The sequence below is a fragment of the Lonchura striata genome, chromosome 1 (genome assembly GCF_050655825.1).
Source record: "Lonchura striata isolate lonStrDom1 chromosome 1, ASM5065582v1, whole genome shotgun sequence".
In the NCBI taxonomy this organism is placed as follows: domain Eukaryota; kingdom Metazoa; phylum Chordata; class Aves; order Passeriformes; family Estrildidae; genus Lonchura; species Lonchura striata.
In genome coordinates, this window is record NC_140703.1 from 59,899,617 (window position 1) to 59,911,799 (window position 12,183).

Consider the following 12,183-nt stretch of genomic DNA (forward strand, 5'->3'; position numbering starts at 1 on the left):
GATCCCTATGGTTCTGGAAAAAGATACTTATCTCAAAATATATAGTTGTTTTTTTTTTTTTTTTCCCCTGGTCATTTATCATTTGTGGTTATTTAGGTTGAAATGTGTACTTAAAGTAAGGAGAAGTGAAAAATGCCATAAACTTTAAAATCACATATTTACTTATTACTCTACAGTTTTGGGGTTGCTTGTTGGTATTTTGGGGTTTTTTCCCCTGGCAGTTTGTTTGCTTGCTTCTGTTTGCAAAGTTCTTCACAACTCTCAGCCACAAGATCTACCAATATATATAATGAAAATAAAAGTTTCCTTTTGTTAGTAACAAACAAGAAATTTAGTATAGGAATTCCAGGACAATCTGACTTCTACTTATTTTTTTTTTCCTCTCTGCCTGCTAGTGATTAAGTGCTATCAACAGGAACAGTCAGATTCTGTTATAGTATAGCTAAGCCACATTTCCAAAATTCCTATTCTTCCTCTAACCAGGTAGCTGCAACAGTACCTTCCAAAGGACTATTTTTTCTTTCATTCTATTGTTCTGTTTGGATTATATCACAAATCTGACAAATCAAACTTCTTACTAGAGGTACAAATCCTCTACATTTTAGGATTATTAAGAGAGAAGTATCCTAAAATTTAACTGTATTATCCTCTCACAATTTTATGGTGAATAAGTTCAATAGTAAAACATGACGGGGAAAGTTTTCTGAGAAATCATGGACCAAAATCACTACCTCAACAGAAAGAACAATTGAGTGTGGTTTGAAGAGCTTATGTGGATTATGCCATCTCTATCTTGTTCTATTCTGATAACTAGGGACTTATATGATTTTAAGATATTAACCTTATTCACAAAATGTTAAACACTTTGGTTTCTGCTTGACCTGTACAGTGCTCTTTCTGTCCTTATCCTTCTGTCCTTGAATCAGTCTATTGATCTTGATTGTGCTTGGGCTATTTTTTATTTTTGTTTTTGCTTAGCACTTAAGATGCTTCTGTAAAATGAGCTCATACATTTAAATATCTAAAAAGAAGAGCTTTTTCTATTAGCAGCACTATTAGTTCAGTCTAAAGAAAAAAAAAATAGAGGATTATCATGGTGAAAACTTTTTCATCATCTTTTTTTTTCCCCTAAGACAGAAATACAATCTTTTTTTTTTCTTTGTGATAGGGAGTACTCAGTGAAAAAATGGCACCATCCAATTTATGTAGAATCATTAATACTTTTTATGTGTTTTACTAGACAAAGTGAATGGCATACTGTCCCTGACATGTTTAAACTTTAAGATTATAAGATAAAATACTTTTTACTATATAGATTTCAAACAGTTCATTGAATTTATATTTCCTTCCTAAACTTTAATGAAATTCCAGATATTTCTACAACTATGTTCAACACTGGAGAGAAATAATAAAAGGAGGATAAAAAAGGAAGAAAGCTAAAGAACATCAGAAATCAGCAACAAATTATTATGATCTGGAATTGCTTTTCTTCAGAAGTATTTCAGCAAACCTCAGACTTGACCAAATATAACTTGTCACTGCTGCAAGCTTGGTATATGCTCTGATTCTCTGCTTCTGAGGTCTTATAAATGTATTTTCTTCTCTGCATCTTGACAGCTTTTTGAAAATTTATGTCTCCTTATTTTTTTATTCTAAATTGCTCTCTATGTTTCCAGGCAGCTCTTTGGTATTGCTAAGTAGCATGGAAGAGATTCAAACCCCTCTACATATTTGCATCTTTTCTTCTTTTCTCAATAATGTATGAGTGATTATAGTGCTCAGGAAACCAAGATGCTAATAATCCTGCTTTGAACCAGAGCTAACAGGACCAGATGTGTACTTGTTTCCAGAGAACTGCTGGCAATTCACTTCTTACCTGCCTTGGCAGGTGTCTCTCCAGTCCTGAATTTCTTATGAAGAAGATTGCTAATCCTTTCACAATGGCTGGTATGAAAAAACAGGAAAAATATTAGGCTTGACTAGCTTAAAATTATGAGTGTCATTTTCTCTTGTGATTAGTTCATGATCTGAATTGAGTATGAATTAAAGTGTAATATATTAACCTACAGCATAAACAAGATCCTGGTGCTTGCAGTTCTGAAGTTTTACAGCTAAACATCAAGCTACTCATTTGAATTCAGTCTTACATCTCTAAAGCTTTCTTTATTTGGGCTCCAGACAACATCGTTTGAGAATTTCTAAATGCTGAATAATTGATATCTATTGGCACATGAATAAAAACACATTCTTGGTTTTATCCCAAGGTATTCGTCTATCTGGGTTAAACACAACCTTAGCTATACAAGCAATAATATAAAAAAATCTCTGCTTTCCTTTTCTTATCTATTCTATCTTATTTTAGTAAGCAGTAACTCCCTCTTCTCTGAAAATCTCACAGCATCCACAAGCATAAATAACAAAAAATAAATTCTAATCTTTCTATGATATCCATGTTTGCCATGATTTTATTATTTTATTTTTAATTTCTTCCATCATAAAATTAATTCACTTAAAACATTTAAAATTATGTCCAGTGGCAGATTTTCTTCTCTCATAAAAGAGTTTGTCTCCTAGGAACAGAATTCATGGGGTCTGATCCCCTATTGACAGGATTGTCCTTTTCATAATTTTAAAACAGGTGAAAAAAAGAGGAAGAATTCTTTAAGAGTATTATTTTACACCAACTACTCAATTACCAATTATCTAAGTGTAATTCACTTTTCTGGTAAATATTAAAGTCAGCCAATAGAATGCTTTCAATGAAAAGTAGGATTCAATCAAGCAAAAATCAAGCAGAAATATCAAATATCAAAAGCACTATCATCTTATTCTTGACAGATGCTGTTAATTAATGAAAACACAATTTCTTTTTGTTGAACTTCACTGACTATCCCACTGCTTTCAAAATCACAGACTCAGAAAAACACTTTAATACTAGGCTAAACAAACTTGCTCTAAATATTCTAAAAAATTATCATGTCCATGCAGCTATTTAGAGGGAGTCCAACTTCTGCAGCTGAATTACACCTAAATAAATCATCTTTCACTTCTGTCCATTCTTGGTACTGTACAAATTTTGGACTTTTGAGTACTTTACATAAGGAAAAACTGAAAAGTTTTGCAAACTTGCCAAGCCAGATATTTGTAGCAGAAGATCTACAAACATTCAGAACAGCAAAACCTACAAAAGATTAGGGTTTTAAGTGTAAAAAGTGTGCTTGTCTGATATGATTCCTTTTATCATTGTTATTTAATAGTTTTTATCATCATCATATATTCACTATTGATTTTTTAAACTAAGCTTTTTGACCTTCATAGGTTAAATGAGCTCTTAGTGTGGACTAATAATTGGCATGTTAATAAGCACTATTTCACAGTCTCTAACAGTAAAAAAGTAAAGGTAAATGGAAAATAATAAAAAAATCTTGATTTGTTGAAATAACCATGTCTCTAGCAGTGTTAAAAATTGTAAGTCCTAAAACAAAAGAATGTTTGACATAGAGAAGCCATTGGCAAAAGTCTGAAATGACTCATTTAATTATTGTCATCTTTGAAAAAAATCACAATAATACAATTTAAATAATTACAAAAACAGCAGGGTGGAACTATACATGTTTAATCTTGACTGACTGCATGGGTCAAAATAGAAACAATTTCAGTCAAACACTCCTGTGCTTTGAGATCGTCCTTCAGGAAGAAATCATTCCTTAAAAATAAGATTTGTGTGTATCAGTGACACCACATCTGGTGACTTACTTTGCTCTGTACAGCTGGAAGAAGGAAACAGCATTTTTACTTTCATGCAAATCTGTGTTTGAATTATGCTGGCAAGTTGAAGAAATCCCTTGTCCACTTTAATTTCCATTGCAATGAATAGAATGAATATCATGCTGTTGTGTATCCCTTCAACTTGAGCAAGAGTTGGGTGCCTTCATGCCACCTATACTATAACTGTTCCCTTGTATCATAAGCTTTCTAAGGACTTTGCAAAATACTTCCCATACACTTGCAGTGAGCCCACAATAAGGTCTTCACATTATAGAGAACTTTGATATAAAGTAACAACTCGATCTCTAGAAAAATCCAATTGTGAAAGTTTGTATTTGCCAAATATTTGCAAATTCTCTGGCTGGACTATGAAAACTAAACCCCACAGCTATTCTAAAAAGAATCATCACACTATTTGAGCAGTTTGAGGAAGTGAAGTGATAGTTAAGCATGATGGATGATTGGGAATCAAGTGCTTACAGTTACTCCCTGGCTCCCTTCCTAGTTTAGGAAGCAGCCTAGACATACCTTGAGTTATGTAAGACCCTGGAAATACATTATTTAGTTTGCACGTAATGATTAATTTTGGCTTTTTGAAAAGAGTATAAAGATGTGTGTGTGTGTATATATATATATATATATATATTTAGTAGAGAGTTGGAGGATAACTTCATAATTTCCATATTCATATACAGATGGTCATCAAGGGTGTGGGAGATGCTGTGGCCATCTCTCAGCCCAGAGTCACTTGTTTTCTCAGACTTTTCAGCTTTGGAGTGGGGGAAAAGGAGCCTAGTTTTCTGCTAATTTCTCTGCTCCATTTTTTGCTTTGAAATAATATGTCTCGTCCTCCACCTGCTATGATAAAAGGTCATTATTATGACCTTATGATTTTCATTCTTTCTGCAATCACATATTCTATGCCCATTCTAAACACAAGGAAGGGATACTCAAGGAGGGAAGAGGAGCAGAAGAATTGTTACTGGTTTTTAAAAATAGCTTAAATATTTATCAAAGCTACCAGAATACTCACTAGCATATGTAAAAATTTGAAAATAATGGATCTCATCTGTGCACAAATTGCATCAAAATTTGTTGATAATATGCAGATGCTGAGTAAATAAGTTTGATTGAAGGTCATAATTCTGAGAGGATTGGATTTCATCAATTTTAGGTTCCATAAATAAAACTTCCCTAAGAACATATCATAGAGCAGCAATGATTTTAATTTTAATTGTCTTTAAAACTAAAAAAAAAAATCAAAAATATTCACAGTATAGAGGAAGGAAGAAGAATAAAGTTTCTTCAGGAAACTTCTTTAGCTGATTGAATCATTTGGTTTAATTACAGATTTGTTTTTGTTGATTAGGAACAGTGATATTTTCCCTTGGTTTGTTTTTTATTTTCTCTTGGTGAATTTCTTTTCTCTAATTAATTACTTGAAATAAGTACCATTTTTGTATTAATTCAACATACAACCATTAGAATATTTTTCAAAAGTTTGCATTAACTTCACAAAATATGTAATCTATCTGCATTACACAGGCTCAAAATTACAAGACTGGTTAGTGGGATGTGGGTATTTTGTTCTTCTGGGCCTTAACATGTGAAAAAATTAAATAATTGCCTAAAAATTATCTTAAGCTCCCTCATAATTTAAGACATTTCTTGAACTTACTTTTCTTTCTTTTACTCTCTGTTACCTATGATATAGCACAGTACTAAAATGTATGTTTTAAAAAATTGCGGAGGCTAGAAAAAAGTTAGTTATGGTCAAAGAATATTCTGGGAAGGTGTACTGGCAAACACAGTGGAGTCCTAGGCAACAAAGAACATGGCATTCCTATCTATTTTGATCCACAAATAAACTGTGTCTCTTAATATGATTCCGTGGGCTTCTATAGAAACCTTAAAAAATGTGCATTTAGAGAAGATGTAGAGGTAAGAATATCATAAATCATGTTAGTTCCTATCTGTATATGTCTGTACTCTGTTGTGACCAACCCACAACTTTTCCAAAGACAAGTTGCCAGGATCTGATGAGAACTAAATTACTTTGTGAAGACTAACCTTTTTTTTTTTTTTTCCTGAGCATTTTTGTCAAGGTCTACAAAGAACTACTTAGTGTGTAAGAAGGAGATTGAAATTCACATTTTACCAGCAATCTTTACCAAGTGGGAGTAGCCTGTGCAATCCAAAGTAACATAATTTAAGACAAAAAATAGTAAGAGAGAAGATTCAGGACATCACGGTTACAAAAACAGAACTGCAGTTCTGTTCCTAACTCTCTTGTGTAAGCCTCGTGCTCTGTTTGGCTGCTCACACCCTTCAGCACAGCAGGGAGCTGGTATCTGCATAACTATACTGAATATCTGCCTTGCTATCCTAGGTAAAACCACATTTTATAAACAAGTGCACACAGGAGGGTGAAGACAGATTCAAACTCTTTGGATGTCTTCAAGTTAACTAGAACCATGTCAGCCCTGTTTCAGGAAACTTATTGAACAGTGTGCTCAAGGAAACACTGCATCTTAGCAGAGCCTGTTACATTCAGCACAGCTCCATCTCTGCTCTATAATATTGCACTGGCCTAATTCACACTGCTCTTTTACTACATTTTCCAGTTCTTTGGAGGAGGTGAGGATTTTCCATTCATGTCTGTGCAAGAAACACATCAAAGATAAATAGAATAATTATTGGAAAAGGCAAAGAATAAAAATTATTCCCCCAGTGTTTGCTTAGCGAAAGCAAAATGGTCCAACTAACATCATTTTTGTCTCTTTATATTTTGAGCCATACTGCATATGCAGGTTTCATTCCAAACTACAGACTGACAGGATTTGAACAGTGTCTGTGAGCTGGCATTACCTTGCACATAATGAATAGATACCTCTGTTTACCTTATTAATATAACAAATGGTCCATTTTGACAAATGTGCCACCATCTGCTGCTTAATCAAACATAGTTTCAAGTTCATATGAAATAAAGTAATCTTTGTTGATGAGAGCACCCTCCCATGAATTGTATTTGCCTACATCTTAAAAAAAATTATGACATGAACAACAAAGGACATATATTTAGGAAAATAAATGAGCTATATACAATATACAACATTTTATTTCAAAGAAAGAAAAGGAGAAAAGAATAAAGCTAAGAATCAGATGAATAAAATCAATATGAAATTAAATAGCAGCCCAAAATGATAAATTAGAAATATTTCCTTCATATCCACATATATGTCAGTGGGTTTTCTTTCAAAATTAAAGTCCAAATCAAAACCTATTAAAACAGAGAAGAAAAATGAATACCTTGTGAGCAGTAAAAACCATGATCTGACATATCATCTCAGAAGGAAACAATAGCTATATATTCATGTGATAAGAACAATATCCTTATATTTATGAACTGAGAAAAATGACTGAAAACAATGTCTTACCATGTTTTCAACAGACAACCATCATCTTGCATAAAAGTAGTATAATTTGTGACAGCTGCAATACAAGCTACATTTTTTATTTATTTTGAAAAAAAAATCTACAGAACAAAGCACATCTATGATTTGCTGCCTACCTGTTCTTAATTATAATACCAAGCTCCATAATAAATCACAGGGGAAAAGAATGAAGATCCTAAGGAAAATTTTAGCAGTCTCTGCTTCTTTCACACATTGATGTGGTGGAAATTTGAGAGGATCACAGAATGGTTACGGTTTTCTTGGACCTCTGGAAATTGTATAGTTCAACTTCCCTGCTCAAGCAGGGTCAACTCGAGCAGTTTCTGAAAGCTTTGCTCAGTCAGGGTTTCAACATCTCCAAGGATGAGCACTTAAACCAGATGTCTGGGCAACCTGTACCAGAGTTTAATCACTTGCATCCAACACAATATTCACTATGTCCTAATCCACAGCATGTAAATTTGAATAATCTAACTCAAAGGCACTGAAGGTCACTTATGCTAGTTTTAGTTCTTGGGTGATACTTTGAAACAAAACTGATGTTAATTTATAATCACAAAACTTCTGAGTGAGATAAAAAACAACTGTATAGTGTAAAGATCATTCGACTAATTACATTCCTGTTTTCTTAAAACTGCAATACATGTCTGTTCATTTACTTTCCTACTCTTTCCCAAGCTTACTTTTTTCTCTGTGTCCTCATTCTTCAATGTACTTTATCACTCTCTTTGTTGAACAGTCCTCTGTCTTTCAGTTGTCATTGTCATGATGGGCATTTTGAAAGCCTTTTACAGAAAGGATTTGCTTCACAATATTTCCTAAGCTGTGCGGATACATACATGTCAGAATAATGTCTCTTGCTGTCATTCCTCTGTCACTGCTATGTCCTATACCTTAAGATTTAATTCCTTCAAACTGGGTTTTCTATTTATTCCATTCATGGTCTATTATCACATCTCCTTGATATTTTTCCCTAAGTTTTTTTCTGCTTTGTGCATATTTTAATGAAAAATTAATGCAAAATTTCCTTGCTCATATCATAGCTCTTCAATTGATTGTGTTCTCGCCACTTTCATTGCACATCAAACGTAAAAGCAGAGCAAGGAATTCTATTTCTTACAGATACATCAAATGATTCAAACTAACTCTTCCATTTAATATACAGTGCAGAGGGTTTGAACTCTTCAGCTCCCCCAGGAGAACTATGCAGAAACTATGCATAATGCTTCACAAGTGTAGAAGTTCAAGTAATGTAGCAGTTCTCTGCTCCTTGAAAGTTTCTAAATGTTCTGTTTCTCTTCCAAGTCTTATTCAAGAAAAACAGTTGTAGTTTAGCTGATTGTTTCTTTTTCAGTTGCAGGGGAATATGGGGGCAGGGGGATGTGTGGAGAAGGAGAAGAATAGCTTTTGTTTTTTTGTGTATGCACCAATGTACTTTGGGCATGTTTTTTTGACCTTAGAGAGATTTTCACTCTTTGCTTTTTGTTCCACAATGACCTTTCTTTTATCTACCCTATTCCCCTTCAGTCAATCCTTTCTTTCCTCATTGTAAAAGAAATTCAGATTGTGTGGGATAAATTTCATCTGATTCCAATTAGTAGTTTGAACTTAAGGTACTAATTAAATTTAATTGTTGAAATGGGCTCCTTTACAGTTGTTTGTGCACAAGGGCAGATCCACATGCAAAAATTACAAAATTTACAAAGCAAATTACAGTTTTTCTGTGCTTCCACACAAAATATTGGTTTATCTCTCACACAAAAATATTGTTAGTTGCCTCAAAGGACTTATTGCATTTAACTTTATTTCCCAAATACTGTGCACAGAATCTGAGCAAACTATCCTGTACCCCTCTGTAATTCATGAAAAAAATTCATATATCCTGAGGTATTGAGATAAGATAACAATCACTGCAACAGTTTCCCTACTCTTCATTAAAAACCTGGGCTAGCTTGATTATGTTGTTGAACTACTACATAGCCAAAACTAAATGAGATAAATTTTTTGTTTATTATCTCCAGACACAATATTGCCATTCATCATTTCCTGTGTTTTACACTGAGTCTAGGTCATTCCTTAGCAAATTCCAATGCATACTACTCCTTGAGAGAAAAAAAACATATGAGATAGACAGATTAGATAGATAGATCTAAAATAAACATGTGTAAAAGAGAAATGTAATCCATTTTTCATCCCACCTGTTTCTTGCAAAGCTCTACTTTATACTTGCTTAAATCCAACAAAACAAAAGTAACAATCTTCTCATTGTAATCCTATCCCTCCAATCTTTACAGACTTCAAATTACTGTTAGTTTCAATCAGCTAAGGTATTGCAAATAAGAAGATGATGGGCATCATGTCCTTTTTGGAGTCTACTGACTGTCTCACAGGAGCAATAGGTGTAGGTTCTTGCATGTTATTTTTCATTGTATATTGTAATTCAATCAATTTGGCATAAGATCATGGACTGAAATGAAAACTTCCAACTTAAGTGGACACAAATCTGAGATAGCCTTCTATAAACAGCATTTAATACTCTGGAGAACTTTGTTCCAGTGTTTTGTTTCCTCCATAAACAGAGGGTTGTTTTGGATTAAGTGTTGCCAGACACGCAGGTTAACTTCAACAGATAATCTGTGATGCATATTTTACCTACAAAAATAACCACCTGTATGGGACCTTAGTAATAGCTGTCATCCAAAAATCTCCCCACAAAAAAAAATACTGCTTTATTGAGACGTAGAAGTGGACAAAAAAGGGAAGAAGCAACTCCTCATGCATGAAATTAAATTTTTCTGCAAGAAATAAATAATGTGTCCTATGTGCAATATCTCAATTTAATTATCAAGTCATAATCAAACCAAACAGGAAAAAAATGCTGTAGCTTTTTATTCTTTACAGAGAATTCAGCTTTATAAAGACATTTAACTTAGATTGGGTTAGCTCTTAGCAGTGAAATACTGGTGAGTTTACAATTTAATTAAAGAAGAAATCTTGAAAGTAAGTGGGAAATATATAATACCTTGTAAAGCAGACAATGGTTCCCAAAATATTCATGACACTTTGCAATGTCTTAGCAGTGCCCTATCAGTTATGTTGCCTTTATACCATTCTTAAAAGGAAAGTATTGGGTTTTTAATGAGAATAATACATTTTGCTTCTGTGGCATCTTCTTCTAACATAATCAACACATTTTACTCCAGATGCAAACAAAAGACCATCCCTAAGGTGTCAATATTATTTTGTAAGTAAGTGACACTTGAGAGGATGTGGATTTTTTTTTTATTTTTCTGAGACACCTGTGAATTCTGACATTTATGTAGCTTGAGAGACCATATACTGAGGATTTTGCATTGAACATTTAATATTAAAACATTAAAGGCAGTGGAAATCTTTCCTTCATTACACTGACACATTTACTTTGAAACATTTTGAATGTCATCTATGCGTTCCATATTTGTCCTATGCATACATTTTGAAGGTTGCCATAAAAATACTAGGATTACAGACACCGAACGAGTCCATGCTCTTTATTTTGTAATGTATTTCTTTTTATGTTTTGATCAAGATCTGGAAAGATGAAAACTTAAATATAATCTTATTCTTTTAAAAGAATTGAAATTTTTTCTACATAGCTTAGAAAAATTTCGCCAAATCCATATAATTACACAACCAAAAGAGACCTTGTAGATGAAAGAAAGACCAGCTTTTTTTAAAAGCTAGCATGGCTCATAAAGCTCTCCAAAAATTTAATTCTGTATTAAGCTCAGCTTTTTTGGTCTGAATCCTCCCATTGAGTACCTATACATTTTACTGTTCCACTTGTTATTTCACGTGAAGTTAAAATTACAGGGTATTTATTGTTGTGCATTCACAATATTGAGTTCAGTTTTAAAAAAAATCAACATCTCATCACTTGTGGAGTTTGTTATCTTATATATTTTGGAACAGGAATTCTCCAAGACCACTACAGTAAAACTTGGAAGGAAGAATACATATGGGAAAGAAAAAAACAACCTGCCAGAACAAAGTCAGATAAGAAGAGTAGGTATTTCAGGAGTAAGGAAGACCCACAACATTGCACATGAAGAGATGGTCCTTTTGTGACATGCAAAGTATATGAAATAATAATCTCTAGGAATGACTGCAAACTGGATAGCCTTATGTATCACAGGACCAGGTGATCTGTAGTAACTTCAAAGCCTCCTTTAGAATATTACATAGGAAAAGAATCAGAAAGTTTATTAGTTCTGGGAGTATACTCTGGAAAATATATAGGGGAAGCTGATCTGTACAAAGCCCTGTGATGATCTATAATATTCTCAATATTGAGAAGATGTGAAAATTCTAGTAAGGACAGTATTCAGTGGGGTGAGATTGGGTGAAGATGTATAGAATATAATACGTGAAAGTATTTCAGTATCTCACACAGCAGATCGTGAACCTCTTTAGAGGACTGTAGGAACTGAATGAATGCTGGCATTAATCTAAATTATCTTACTCTGAGAGTATCTATGTTTCCATTGGCTAGGATAAAAATATCTAGGAGCTACTATATTTGGTTCTGATATATAAGATGGCTGATAATGGTCTAGGATTATCAAGATTTTTACCATGAGTATTTTATTGCTTAATTGCCAATCAAAGGCATTTTATAACCCGCAGTGCAATATTAGGTTGTCACCACTGTCAGAAATACATTCGATTCTAGTGTACTCCCTGTGCTGTGTTCATATATTCTTACTTAAATTTATTTTTCCACAGGATGATACCAGGTCATAAGTTACTAGACAGTCACATACAGCCCTACTATATTTTTATTGCTCTTTATGCCTGTCTTCTGCCAACAAATGATACTAAAAGGTCTGGCAATATTAACCATCATCTTCATATTTCTAAGTGATGACTCCTTCATGGTTATATGAGAAATGTAGTTTGTACCTGCTTCCAGTATGTTAAT